At 39.3% G+C, this 15,118-nt stretch overlaps 1 protein-coding gene across 2 annotated transcripts in view; it reads right to left on the bottom strand.

The window, feature by feature from the left end:
* Positions 1-15,118, bottom strand: part of LOC103139771 (nuclear receptor coactivator 2-like) — a 55,436-nt gene that overhangs the window by 21,129 nt on the left and 19,189 nt on the right. Inside the window, exon 1 of one of the 2 annotated variants that reach the window (XM_007554582.2) lies at positions 9,491-10,263. The exons of the other annotated variant lie outside the window; for it this stretch is intronic. The gene's annotated coding sequence lies outside the window, so the exon portion shown is untranslated. Of the gene's footprint in view, positions 1-9,490; positions 10,264-15,118 lie in introns of those variants that run through there. 2 annotated transcript variants of the gene reach the window in all.

Genomic DNA, 15,118 nt, shown 5'->3' on the forward strand with positions numbered 1-15,118 from the left:
AAAAATAAAATTTTCCATAACAGATTCAGCAAACAAAAGCTTTAAAGTTGGATCGGTTAGGCTCTTGAAACCAACATAAGCAGTTCTCAAAAGCTAAAACGGCTCCTTCTCTATCCTACTCTTAAGTTACCACAAGTAGAATTTGAGGGCACTAAATGAAAAACCATCAATTATTAACCAAAGTGCAGTAATATCTTATTAATTACCATCGTCCTCTGAAAATCTGTCAGCAGCTAATGGACTCGGGTTTAAATATATAGAAGGATACCTTCAGTATATTAGAAAGTTAAAAACTCATTGCCTTAAAATAAACGGTTACATTAAAAAGGATGTAAATAAAGTTCCTTAAGGCAGTTGATGTTGCTAAACCTCATTGTACTTTATTGAGATTTTATGTGATGGAATAAGCCAAAGTAAGGCATAGTTATGAACAGAAGGGAGGGCGTCTTGAGGGTAAAGTGCATCATTAGTTTTTCTCCCACACAGCAGTTTGAATGCAGGCCAAAAAGTTCAACTTTGGTCTCGTCTAACCAGAGCGCCCTCTTCCAATGGATTGTTGCAGGCCGCAAACAGGACTTCTTACTAGCGTCCATCACAATAAACAATAAATCAATTAATCGCATGATAAATTAAAGCAAGCTCAATCTCTTCTATTTGTACAATTTCATCGTTTTGGTTTTTTTCTCCTCTTTCTACCAAAAACTGGAAAGCAAAAGTCTTCAGTCTGGTGCTTTGGTCTCGACTAGCCCTTTATTTGAAGGACAGTTTTGTTTACAGAGACTCCATAATTCTTTTTTTTTTGTTTTTATTTTTTGTTGTCTTTTGCTCGTTTATTTTGGATATTTAAAATGTCTTCCAGTTCAAGTGTCGAATGTTAAGATACTCATTAGAATTTAAAGTTTAGCGAATCTCTGAGAATGTGTTCTTGCATTGTTAGGCCGTTACCGTTGTATTACATGAAAATGGTCTCAAAACAACAATATTATTGCTTGTCGCAATAATTTCTGGGACAATTTATCGTCCAGCAAAATTTGTTATCCTACTTTTTAATGCTTTCAACAATGGCTTTTGGAGCGCACAAATAAAAGTTAGCATCTCAAAAGATTCTACCTCCTGTCCTGTGGATCTCTTTAGCTGCTCCAGAGATACAATGGACCTTTTGGCTACCCGCATGTTTTTTTTTAAATTTTTATTCCATTTTCAGATGATGGTTGAAACAGTACTCTAAGACAGTGTTTTTCAACCACTGTTCCGCGGCACACTAGTGTGCCGTGAGTGATCGTCAAGTGTGCCGTGGAAATTATCCAATTTCACCTACGGTACCGTATTTTCCGGACTATAACCTGCTACTTTGTTCCTAAACTTTGAACCATGCGGATTGTAGCCCGGTGTGGCTTTTCTGTGTATTTTTCTTCAACCACCAGGTGGCTCTCTAGCAGGAAGTGAATCATTAGAAGTCAAAATTGTAAATCAAAGAAGAACGCGTTAATTTTCATTTAGAAACAAGCACATGCTAGGATAATATTTGTAACCAAACCCTTCATTGATCTTCTCCAAAACTTTATTCTTAAGCTATTTGCTTTTTCCCCCCACATGATGCCATTTATTCACAAATGTACTACAATAAGCCTCTGAGACCTTAACAGAACATCTGTATTTACGCTGAAATTTTTTTTTTTAAAAAGTTTACAACAGGACAATTAGCCTTAATAATAATCCAATGTAACTAAATGCTTTAAAGTTTCCTTTAAATTAAAGGAAACTTTAAAGCATTTAGTTACAATGGATTATTATTTATGGGCATCAGAGTAAAGGGAGACAGACTGAAAATGTCTACCACACTTTAAATGTTTTTTTTTTTGTCACATAAAATCCAAACAAACCCCACTGAAGGATGCAGTGAGCAATAACAAGACAAAATGTTTTTTTAAACAGCAGGATCAGGGGGACACAAATACTTCTGCAAGGCACCGAATCTTTGGTTTCGGCTCGTAAAAAGAACGGACCTTTAAATGAAACCCTTCAAAGAGAACATGCAGGTCTTTTCCCAGAGTAGGTGCCATAGCTGGCGCATGCTGTGTTGTGATGGAGTCTCAGCTACCCTTACCATGGAAACAGCTATGACACACACCACTTGCTGCTCTGCCATTACATAAGGAGGGAGCAGAGTGGAGAACGCCAGTATTTAGGGGAGAGCAGGGTAGCATAGCCTGGCAGAAGCTGGCTAAAATAATGAATGAGGTAGTGGCCATGCAAACCTTAGTCTGACTGCCTCCTGCCCTGGAGTGACCCACTGTAAGCTAGCAGTAGCAACTGGCTCGACATGAATAAAGCCAAAGCTTTGGCTACGGTTTTAAACATGTCCTTTTGACAAGTGTCTTGTGTTCCCTTGTTGACTAGTGCTGCGAGTGAACAGACACAAACGGCCGAGTCCACGTGTCCCACTGTTTTGCTATTTTGAACACCGCCATCTTTGTGCAGAGCAAGCTGTGTGCTGGCTGAAAACATAAAACTCAATATTAGAGGTTGTATCATTTTTATTAATGGCAGCAGGCCATTAAACTCTAATAGCCAAGTGCCATTCTCCATTTTTATTGGCCGGGGCAGGGCTTTCAAAAGCACAAGTTACCATGGGGATTCTGCTTCTGATTGGCCGAGCGTGCCTCGCTGAGCCAGATACGATTGGTCGCCTCCATCTCCTTGACATAGCAGCAATGATGGGTCACTCTACATTGAGACAAATAAGTGAGACTTGAAGTACCGAGCACGTCTCAATGACACCAACACAGACGACCAGACGGCCTGGCAAGCAGGCTGCCGGCTGATTCTGTAGCTGGGAAAGGGGAGCGGGGTCTCAACACAAGGCAGACTAACAGGGGGTTCCCATCTCGAAAAAAAAAAGGAAGAGTCTGGACTGCTGGCAAGCTAATAACCGCTGGGAAATCATTAGCAAACAAAGATGCTGTAAAAATGTGCTTACATTTAACAGAACATAGAGTATGAAACAACCCCTCAGAGGGTAAAAGAACTACAACCATGTCTGCTTTCAGCCTAAAAGTTGCCACCTGGCTTTTAATGGGCCCTTATTCTACAAAGTCTCAAGACCCAATATGAACAAGAGTCACGTTGTGGAGGAAAATTGCCGAACGCTTCCATGTCTCTGGGGGACAATTTTAAAAATTCACGGACACTACCACAGTCGGTAAATGATAGCATTTTCTCCAACCTGCCAGGACATCTTAAGACATCGTCATCCCTCATCCTTATGAGGAAACGCATAAAAAATGACCTTCACCAGTCACTTGTGCAACAAAACGCAGAGGAAACATATTGCTTCGCAGTCGGGTGTCCTCCGACTGGCAAGCTGTCCATTTTTACTAATGCAACAATGATCTTTACGGTTAACCCCTTAAAGTTCTGCTTCATCAGCCTATAAGAACCATCTCTAACAATGTAATCTAAACTAATCTGGTTTCTTCGTCTGCGTGGCCTTTCAGCACTCATTTCAATGTAGATAATGACATCAGCTTCAGCTGGCATTGTTTGCTTTTGTTGTTGGGTTGAGTTATCTCTGAGACGGATCTCGCCTCCTTCCTGAACGATATGATGAGTAGACGTTCCCATACCGTTCAAACCTGAATAGCAGGTGAAGAGGATCTTTCTGGTATCCCATGGATAAACAAGACTTCTGGAGGTAAAAAGTTTGTTTTGTTTTTGTTTTTGTTTTTTGGCTGCTTTCCTGTGATGATGTCACACAGTGAAGTAGTATGTTTGAGGTGTTCAGAGACAAAAAAAAAATTGTTTAGATGTCTTTTGTTCTGTAATCATAATTGTCTGGTTTCAACTCTACAGATGACAGATCCTTAGCCTAAGCCCTCCTTTATATAATACAAAATAAAAAGATTACAACTGATTAAAGGATAGCACAGGAAAAAAGCAATTCATTGTTACTTCTGTCTCGGGCGTCACTGACAGTGATAAGTAGGTTATAGATGGGTAGGGTAAGTAACCTCATTATGCTCTTGAATGATTGGCATATTCTAGGAAGCATCTATTAAATTTGAAGCTCATCAAGCCATCAACTCCTGTAATTCATTACTACACCAAGTTGGGACATATTCTCCATCCGTCATCAGTGCAAGCCATTTGCAGTATAAGCAAAAGGAAAAAAATAAAAATAAATAAATCTGCAAAACCAAACGGCCAAATACAGAGCCGCTGGCCATGACATGCTTTCTTTTAGTGTCACAAGAAATTGCAAAAAGGACACCGTAAAGGAAACAAGTGATATCAGCTTTTATTTAGTCTAAACGCTCTCCAAGAAGGCTGTTGCAGTAAAAGATGACGCGTCAATTACCTTCGCAGGCTATTAAAATAAAACATTTCAGAGATAATGCAACTGAGAGCTCATCTTGGATTGTGCGATTTATAAGCGTTAAGTTGAAATGCGATTTCATCCTTTAGGTGTAAAACGCAGTGGACACGCCGTTCGGTTATCTTCTACGCGTTCCTGGCAAAGCAGCAGCTTTGACTGGGGAAAGCACAGGCTGAAGGACTGAGTGGAAATGATGCCTGGGGGTCATGGGGTTTATTTGAGCAATGCCCTTCTGGGTAGTTGCCCACTTTGAAACTGAGCCTCATAGCCGTCTCTGCTTTAGACTCCTTCCTGTTTCTCTCGCATAAACGCAGACGTCGAATATTTGCGAGCAGATGGGCTGACAGTGTAAACAATTCTCACGTTGTTACCCTTTTTTTTTTTTTTTTTCCCCCCCCCATCTTTATCCTATCTGTATCCGACTCCCACGGCTGCACAACGGGGCGGGTTATTAAAAACGCTTTAAAGAGAAACAACGCCACCTCAAGAAAATGACACCGGTAATTTTCCAGCTGTGTGTCAGACAGAACGCCATTTCTGACAGAGGACTAAAAGCAAAACTATAGCAAATATAACTTCACAACCCCAACAAAATCTCCAGAGAAATCAATTGACTTTCAGAGAGCTCTTTAGAACGAAAGCCATAGTGTGTGTGTGTGTGTGTGTGTTGTTGCTTATAATTTGAGTGTCACATGACCCCCCCCCCCTGTGTGCATCCCTTGCCTGAAAAACAGAATAAAAATGTATTAAAAAACCTGGTGGTTTTTTTTTCTCCCCCCCCCCCTCCACCCCCAGGATTGAGCTGGAGCCAACCAGTCTGGTGAGGGAGAAGCGTGGGGACGACAAGTGGTTTGACGCCGCACAAAGCGCCGGAAGCAACCGCGCTCCCTCCCGTCAAACTCAACCAGAACCTGCTTGTAACCCGCTCCATCAGACGGCTCCCCACCTTAGAAATCCAACTCAGACATTCACCTGCATGTACAGCCAAGAAAACACCACACCGTCCCTTAATAGAGGACATACTTAGCAGTTCTAAGACAGTTTTTCTTGAGAATCCTCTAGTCTTTGCATAGTTCTCGCAACTACTCGCGATGCTTACACTGCACAGTCAAAACCAGACTGCCATAAAAAAAACAACAACATAAAACTACTGATTTGCCCATTTGAACTCGCAACATAATGGAAGAAAGAAATGTCTCGAGTTGCCAAGCGGAGGCTGCATCTGCCAGTGTGCCGTTCCTGTAATTTTGTGGCTTAACATGGCTTTGTTTAGAGACACACCTAGTGTTTCTGGAGCTCACTGGGCGCTGGGCAAGACCATTCATCACACTGAATAAGAAGCTATTGGGGCAGTGTTTGTAGTCTCATTCACTGCTATAACGAGAACCCTTCCAGAAAGCGCAGAACCTCGGTGGGGCTGAACAATGTCTCGTTGGTGTGTAATTTGTCCTCACATGGCGTCTCGACACAACCGGCCCCAGGAGGGACATGGGGAGCAAGAGTGCACGGATAAAGAGTGCTTCTCGAGGCCTGCAGTACAGGCAATTCATTTCCCACAAACTGACGAGGAAATCATGACAGAAGAAGGACCCAGAGGACACTTGTCTTCTCGTTTTACGCCCCAGTATTTTTGCCAGGGTGAAAAGAGGCGTCCGGGAGAGCCAACATACACACAAACTTGTTGGATTCATGCAAGATGTTATTCAAGGCAAATATGGATTTGAACAATATCGTTTTCGACAGAATTGAACACTGTGGAGGTCGTGGCGGACTCTGGCCTCGCTGACAGCTGCCGTTACCTTGAACCAGATGCCGGGCTATCGGATTTGGGTCAAGAGAAAGGCAGAGCAGAACGGCAAGACGGCAGAAAAATGAAAGTCGAAAACCTAAAGGTGCACTGTGTATTGCGACTTGGTCAAGGTGATGCCAGGGGCTCGAGCCGATTGCTCCAATTCTCAACAAAGCCTCCAGAAAACACCGATAAATCAGGTGACTTCTTAAAATGAGCCTAAAGTTTACGTCTCTGTTCTGGTGTGCGACCATTTACCATCCGCCTCGACAGCATAAACAAACTGTCATGAGATTTATGACCACAGAACAGAACTAGTAAATCCATGAAATAAAATTTCTCTACGAGTTGAGAACCTTAACTTCACCTTAATTTGAGACAATCTACTATGACATACCATTAAATAGTCTGCAAAAGCAGGAGGGACTTTCTGATACTGTGCTGGATTATGTCAGGCTTTACTTGCTCTACTGGGACCACTTTGTGTTATTTGGCAGTTATTAATCTAAGAATAATAACAAAAAAAAAAACAAAAAAAAAACAAACAAAAAAAACAAGAGAGGTTCCTCAAGACTCTTGGATCCCCTTTTATTGAAGACATTTATGCTCTCCAAAGTCTTCATATGCATTATGGTGACACACAACTTTATATTCCCGTGTCACTAAGGTCACTAAGTAATTGTGTCCATAATATGAATGACTTTATAGTTTTGAATTTGAACTGTACAATAACAAAAAAAAAAAGATCAACAATGATCAAGATTGCATAGACCAACAACAACTCGAGTACAATATTTGGAATGTTGTAATATTTCAACTGTCATGTATTCAAACACTGCTTACAAACAGTTGCATGGACTTTCACTTTCACTGCCATTTTGTCCATGCCTAACAGATCTCAGTGAGCCAGATGTTGAAACTAACAGTGGTGGGATTTACTGTGATGACGGACACGGAAAAAAAAAAAAAAATGTTGGTTGATTACAATCGGTAACGTTTTCCCAATAACTAAGAATATGCTGCAAGTCCATGTTCTCTTCTCTCACCAGGATGTTTGCTAGCTTGAGGCAGAAAAGACAAAAGTCTTTGATTTTAGTCTGAATAATGCAGGATAAGAGATCACCAAAGAGCATGCAAGAAACCTAAATTTTAACATCCACCTAACATCCACCTTAACTTGGTGCAAAGTTAAAATCAACTTTGCACCATTAATTACTCCAACAACCGTCCTCCAAAAAAGAAATTCAATGGAAAATTCTCAAAGTTCTCCTGATGGGTAAAATGAACAAGCAAAAAAAAAAAAGAAAAAAAAAGAAAGAAAAACTGTTCAAATTGTATACGACCTAGTCCCACTCAAGATATTCTTTCCTCTGGAATCACTGCCAGGTAATGGCACTAAAGTGGCAGATAGCAACAACAAGCCAGGCCCCCACATTTACTGAAAGCTGATCACACTCATCAATCTTTAATGGCGGCAGTAACTCCAGGATGTCGCAGGATGAGAAGCAGACGGTTCAGCATCTGGTTGTCAGAGAAACACTGGGGAGTACAATGGCTGGATATGTAAATCACAATGGCAATTTGCCAACTTAGCATAAAGCAATGGAGAAAAAAAAAAAAAAAAGAAAAACCGACTACTGCTGTTACAAGTATGCATCTTCAAACAACAATGTAGTCCAAATCCATCAGTGGTTAATTGCTATGGGAAGATTTACTGATAACAGTAGGGAAATCAAGTTAACATAGAGGCTGATGTGTTGGGTTATCCCAAGTTAATCTCCAAGGCTCAATTACCTAATTGATCTGAGCCATTATCAATCCACTACTGACCCAGCTGCTTATTGTAGTGTGTACATTAAAAAAAAAACTTGTTTTACAATAAAACAAGGTTTTTGCCCGATGAGCAGATTGCAGTATAAAACTTTGAACTGTAGAGTGAACCAGTCAAATGGATCAGTTGCTTTTGAACATGAAAGGAAAAAATAGAGATAAAGGGAAACAATTAGTGGAGGGAAAAACTTAAATCTATATGTCACCAATAAACACATGATCGATATCAACAGCTACTACGTTCAATAGACTATTCAATCATTTCAGTGGACTCTGACCCTGAACTACACAGTGATCTACAGCTCTAGCCACTCAACATCTCACAAGCGAGGAGGGGAGGAGGGGGCGTCAACTAACTCTCTCTCTTTGGTTACCTAGCAACCACCTACACAGCATCAGTTAAAGGTTTTGCCCTCCATCCTTCGTAAGTGCTTAAAAAAACAATAGCATAGAGAAAAGAAGAAATGAGCACAACGGCTCAAGAGGAAATTGCGAATAAAACAGAAATCATGACACGATTTTGGCTCCGTTTCAGATATTTAAAACAAAAAAACTAATCAATTATCCATATAGACTCGAATGAAATCCTTGTATTGTGATACGTTTTTCAGCCCCAACTCAAACTAAAATGTGAAAGTCATGTAAAACATATTTCTATGACTTTCACATGTAAGTATGTGAAAGTCATATTTACTTTCACATAAAGTAATTCTTCAGATGATTTAGATAAATTATCTGAAGAATTTATCTTCTTCAGATAAATTCTTCTTCAGATTTATCTGAAATCCTTTTGAATATAGAAAGGTATGGGTTGAAACCAGCATATCGTATAGTGTAGCAAGGTTTTTTTAAATTATTATTTTGTTTTGGGGTTTTTTTAAATACTGCTTCCAAAATTACTACAACGTCCCATTACACCAGTTTTCTGATTTAAAGTTGTTTTGATGCCAGAGTCACTCTGGCTTTACGGAAAGCGTTCCGCTAAACTGCCAGTAAGCTGGCTGAAAGAAACTAAGCTAAACAGAGAGTGTTTAAACATCCAGCAATTTCCAGATAAAGAGTAAAAACAAGAAAAAGCTAAATAAACAATGAAGCAATTTGTCTTTTCTTTTTTTTTTCTTTTTGCAAAACTGATTTACAAAACTGTCAAATCAGAAAAGCGAACAAGTACAGAGGAGCACATTCATCAAACTTGTGGAAGCATCAGCTCAAACTCAATCTTTCAGCAATATCAGGATCTGTAGAGCAGATGAGTTTGCAAAACCTCCATTGCTTTGGTCTGTAAAACAAATGTTGCAGCACAAAGCCTGTGGAGATGATCTCCACAGGCTCACCCGGGTGTATCTATTTTTCCAACGATGCAAGATCATAAACAGCAGGAGTTTGTCGTTTCAGTGTTTGAATCATGTCAACATTTATATTTGACAGAAGTCCATTCATCATATTGCGCAGCAGAGTTGCATCAGCAGAGAGTTGGCTGCGGTTGCTCTTCTTACCGTGGTCTTAGTCCAGAGAGTCCCTCAGGCCATTGCTGCAAGATGATGAATCCTGGAAACCTTTACACATCACTCTCTTCTCCCTGCTGGGAGAAACAACAGCAACACTCGAATTGAGCTCTCCGCAGTGGCAATCAACCGGTGTCATGCAAAAGCATCCTAGGAGCACATCCTTGAACAGCACAGTAACAAGAGAGAACTAAGTGTGAGATTTATTCTGTAAGCGAGACTTCTTCTGTTTCATTATCTATTGTAATGAAATCCAGAAAACAGCTAAAGTGTTATTTGAAGTCCCCGGGAGAGGACATTGGTGTAAACACAGCATTGTTTTTGGTTGAATTTAGAATAAAAACAACGTTTGAAAACCTAACCCGACAATGTCTTCAAAGCATTTTTTTTTTTAAATTTATTTTTTACTTTTTTGCTCACATACACTACCGGGCCTTTTTGGTGGGCCGTACACAGCAACTCTGCACATCTGCAGCTCACTCAGCAGCTTGCAGCTGCCTGACAGAGTCCAGTAGGGGAAATGTGCTCCACATCTTCTGCTGTAACAGTTACGCAGTTCTGTCAATGAGTTTTCCATGAATCTTGACAGATTTCATGTAAACAACAGTGGATTAGTGACAAATACATTTTTTTTGTATTGTTCTTACAGCCACAGTTACTCAATTATCTGCTTTAAACCTTCAATAACTACCAGGCTTGAAGGAGCACTGTTCCTCTATCGGAGGAAGAGTCATATGTGACTTCTTAAACATTCCCAGCATTCAAATAAATGGACCATCAAAACATTTCAAAAGTTCTGGACGGGGAAAAGAACAGGTCTGCAAACCTAAACCTGCCACTCATTCTGTTGAGCTGTCAGCTCCACAAATGTAGATCTTGAATTACAGAGAAAGAAATCTGCAAAGCGTACCATCATTGAGGAAAGTCCTTCATAAATTATACTCAGAACTCATGAATGAAGCAAATTGGTGGCATTGTTATACTGTGGGGTCATTTTCAGTCTATTCTTAAAATCTTGATTTTTTTTTTTTGAAGAAATATAAAAGTGTAAATCTTTCAGGGAAACCTGTTTCACCTTGGTGCCGACAACGACAATGGCACAACACGTCACTACTGTGTTGAAATTTCTTTTTAAGGAGACTTTTAAATTAAATGTGGACAAATCGACTTAGTCAAAAGGTCAAATGAGAATCCAATAACAAATGTGTCCACCTTTAAAGGCTGCTGTACACAAACAACTCGCTGATCTAACTTAAAGAGCCCAAAACAGATTTGAATCCTTTCGGCTAGAAGTATTGAGCCAATAAAGACTAAACACATTAACCTGTACCTGCTGCAAGAAAGATAAATAATAATAATTTAAAAAAAAATCTTATGCAAAACAATAATTTTGCCGTCTAATTTTACGCTTGTGTAGCTTACGCAGTACCCATGTTTACAAAATCAAATGCTAAGCAGGAATCAATACTTCTGCTTTTTGCTGCACATACCAAATGAGCCAGCTGGGGAAACCACTGACATGATGTGATGTGCTGACATGACACGAGAGTAAACAGATTCTCCTTGTGAAGCAAACCAAGTAAGGAACAGAAAGCCACAAGAGGGGAAAATTACATACATTTGCAAGTGCATTACAAAAATAGCCAAAATTGACAAGTTACAGAATGTCTCAGTGGAGTTTTATAATGACCTTCCACGGTAATGCAACAGTAATAACAATCTAAACTAATGCTTACGTAAATGTGACTATTTCAACCGTTCTCTTGCCTTCTTTCGCTTAGTAAATCTGTTTTGACGCCTATGGAGAAATTTCCTCTGAGAATTAACTCCGTCACATGCTCAGTCAAAGTCCAGACTTGATCTTTGGACTATACGACGCACTACATCGGAGGCTGAAAGCACTCTATTGATCCAGCATTACTGTAAAAAACAAAAACAAACAAAAAAATGAGAGAGCACTGTGGATCTGATAATACCAAACAGTTATTTCCAAAGTGAACCGTGCACTGAAAGAAAAGAAAACCAAGAACTCAAGAACTCCAACTATTTTGGTCTATAAGTGCATCAAGCAACAGCATACATTTAATACACATTCAAATAAACAATGTGGCGATTGCATCATTTGGGATCTTCTGAAATCAAACCACTACGTTTAGTAAATAACCTGCAGCACATTTTTCTCTAATAGTGTTGCAGTCCATGGGGATAATAGATGAATAAAAAAAAAATCTAAATGTGTTAAAAAAAATTATTTCAAACAAATGCAATGTAAATATAACATGTCTAGGAGATGCGTGAAGAGATTTGCCAGTGGAACAAAAGAATCTACTTGTCCCAAATAATTTTCCAAGCCAGTTATTTATTAGGAGGTCAAATAAAAAAAAACTGTGAAATGTCAGGTTCAAGTTCTCTTCAAAAAAATAAATAAATAATCCGAGCTGCTTCTTTATGCAAGCTCAACTTTAGCTTTATCTTTAGTCTCTCTGTTCAAATTAAAAGATAACAAAAGAGACATGTTCGTACAGCTTTCAAGGAGTTGTTAATCGCAGTAGTCATCAATTAGTGCGATCAAACAGCTGTCTTAACTTCTCGTTCTTCCAGTTACGGACTCTTTTTGTACAAAATGCTCTTAAACCAACCCAACCAAACCTAAGCTAAGCTAAGCTAAGCTAAGAGCTGCTGTATCAGTAAATCAGGCCCCCGTAAAACAGGACAGAAGATGACCATATTGGCCAGGTCACCGAGGGGCTAATCACAATAGAGCTCTCGTCCAGTGCCTTTTAAATGGCCCACTAATGGCTGTCAATGGCATAAGAATCAAGACTGATGTCTACTCTGATGAAAGTAATTGGCAGTAAGTTCCAATCCTAAAAAGAAGGTTTCACTGACATCAGCTTCCTTGACTATAATCAATAAAGTTTGCTCCATCAGGGAAGGTGAGACAAACTGCAGTCAAACGCGTATGCTTTACCAAAAATAGAGCTGGCATTAGCCTAAAGCTGAAGAGAAACAAGCAGCATTTGTTGACTCGCAGCAAGTACACTGCAGCCAACTACAGCACAAAAAAGGAAATCAGATAAAGACTTCCAGACAATTTCATCTGGGTTAAATTGTGAAGCGCCGATAACCACGTCCACACCTCTGCACCCGAGCCCCTGCAGAATCAGCAGATTTTTTTTTTTTTTTTTNGGAAAAAAAAAAAAAAAAAAAAATGTTGGTTGATTACAATCGGTAACGTTTTCCCAATAACTAAGAATATGCTGCAAGTCCATGTTCTCTTCTCTCACCAGGATGTTTGCTAGCTTGAGGCAGAAAAGACAAAAGTCTTTGATTTTAGTCTGAATAATGCAGGATAAGAGATCACCAAAGAGCATGCAAGAAACCTAAATTTTAACATCCACCTAACATCCACCTTAACTTGGTGCAAAGTTAAAATCAACTTTGCACCATTAATTACTCCAACAACCGTCCTCCAAAAAAGAAATTCAATGGAAAATTCTCAAAGTTCTCCTGATGGGTAAAATGAACAAGCAAAAAAAAAAAAGAAAAAAAAAGAAAGAAAAACTGTTCAAATTGTATACGACCTAGTCCCACTCAAGATATTCTTTCCTCTGGAATCACTGCCAGGTAATGGCACTAAAGTGGCAGATAGCAACAACAAGCCAGGCCCCCACATTTACTGAAAGCTGATCACACTCATCAATCTTTAATGGCGGCAGTAACTCCAGGATGTCGCAGGATGAGAAGCAGACGGTTCAGCATCTGGTTGTCAGAGAAACACTGGGGAGTACAATGGCTGGATATGTAAATCACAATGGCAATTTGCCAACTTAGCATAAAGCAATGGAGAAAAAAAAAAAAAAAAGAAAAACCGACTACTGCTGTTACAAGTATGCATCTTCAAACAACAATGTAGTCCAAATCCATCAGTGGTTAATTGCTATGGGAAGATTTACTGATAACAGTAGGGAAATCAGGTTAACGTAGAGGCTGATGTGTTGGGTTATCCCAAGTTAATCTCCAAGGCTCAATTACCTAATTGATCTGAGCCATTATCAATCCACTACTGACCCAGCTGCTTATTGTAGTGTGTACATTAAAAAAAAAACTTGTTTTACAATAAAACAAGGTTTTTGCCTGATGAGCAGATTGCAGTATAAAACTTTGAACTGTAGAGTGAACCAGTCAAATGGATCAGTTGCTTTTGAACATGAAAGGAAAAAATAGAGATGAAGGGAAACAATTAGTGGAGGGAAAAACTTAAATCTATATGTCACCAATAAACACATGATCGATATCAACAGCTACTACGTTCAATAGACTATTCAATCATTTCAGTGGACTCTGACCCTGAACTACACAGTGATCTACAGCTCTAGCCACTCAACATCTCACAAGCGAGGAGGGGAGGAGGGGGCGTCAACTAACTCTCTCTCTTTGGTTACCTAGCAACCACCTACACAGCATCAGTTAAAGGTTTTGCCCTCCATCCTTCGTAAGTGCTTAAAAAAACAATAGCATAGAGAAAAGAAGAAATGAGCACAACGGCTCAAGAGGAAATTGCGAATAAAACAGAAATCATGACACGATTTTGGCTCCGTTTCAGATATTTAAAACAAAAAAACTAATCAATTATCCATATAGACTCGAATGAAATCCTTGTATTGTGATACGTTTTTCAGCCCCAACTCAAACTAAAATGTGAAAGTCATGTAAAACATATTTCTATGACTTTCACATGTAAGTATGTGAAAGTCATATTTACTTTCACATAAAGTAATTCTTCAGATGATTTAGATAAATTATCTGAAGAATTTATCTTCTTCAGATAAATAATTCTTCAGATTTATCTGAAATCCTTTTGAATATAGAAAGGTATGGGTTGAAACCAGCATATCGTATAGTGTAGCAAGGTTTTTTTAAATTATTATTTTGTTTTGGGGTTTTTTTAAATACTGCTTCCAAAATTACTACAACGTCCCATTACACCAGTTTTCTGATTTAAAGTTGTTTTGATGCCAGAGTCACTCTGGCTTTATGGAAAGCGTTCCGCTAAACTGCCAGTAAGCTGGCTGAAAGAAACTAAGCTAAACAGAGAGTGTTTAAACATCCAGCAATTTCCAGATAAAGAGTAAAAACAAGAAAAAGCTAAATAAACAATGAAGCAATTTGTCTTTTCTTTTTTTTTTCTTTTTGCAAAACTGATTTACAAAACTGTCAAATCAGAAAAGCGAACAAGTACAGAGGAGCACATTCATCAAACTTGTGGAAGCATCAGCTCAAACTCAATCTTTCAGCAATATCAGGATCTGTAGAGCAGATGAGTTTGCAAAACCTCCATTGCTTTGGTCTGTAAAACAAATGTTGCAGCACAAAGCCTGTGGAGATGATCTCCACAGGCTCACCCGGGTGTATCTATTTTTCCAACGATGCAAGATCATAAACAGCAGGAGTTTGTCGTTTCAGTGTTTGAATCATGTCAACATTTATATTTGACAGAAGTCCATTCATCATATTGCGCAGCAGAGTTGCATCAGCAGAGAGTTGGCTGCGGTTGCTCTTCTTACCGTGGTCTTAGTCCAGAGAGTCCCTCAGGCCATTGCTGCAAGATGATGAATC

The sequence above is a fragment of the Poecilia formosa genome, unplaced genomic scaffold, assembly GCF_000485575.1.
Source record: "Poecilia formosa unplaced genomic scaffold, Poecilia_formosa-5.1.2 Scaffold64, whole genome shotgun sequence".
Classification (NCBI taxonomy): domain Eukaryota; kingdom Metazoa; phylum Chordata; class Actinopteri; order Cyprinodontiformes; family Poeciliidae; genus Poecilia; species Poecilia formosa.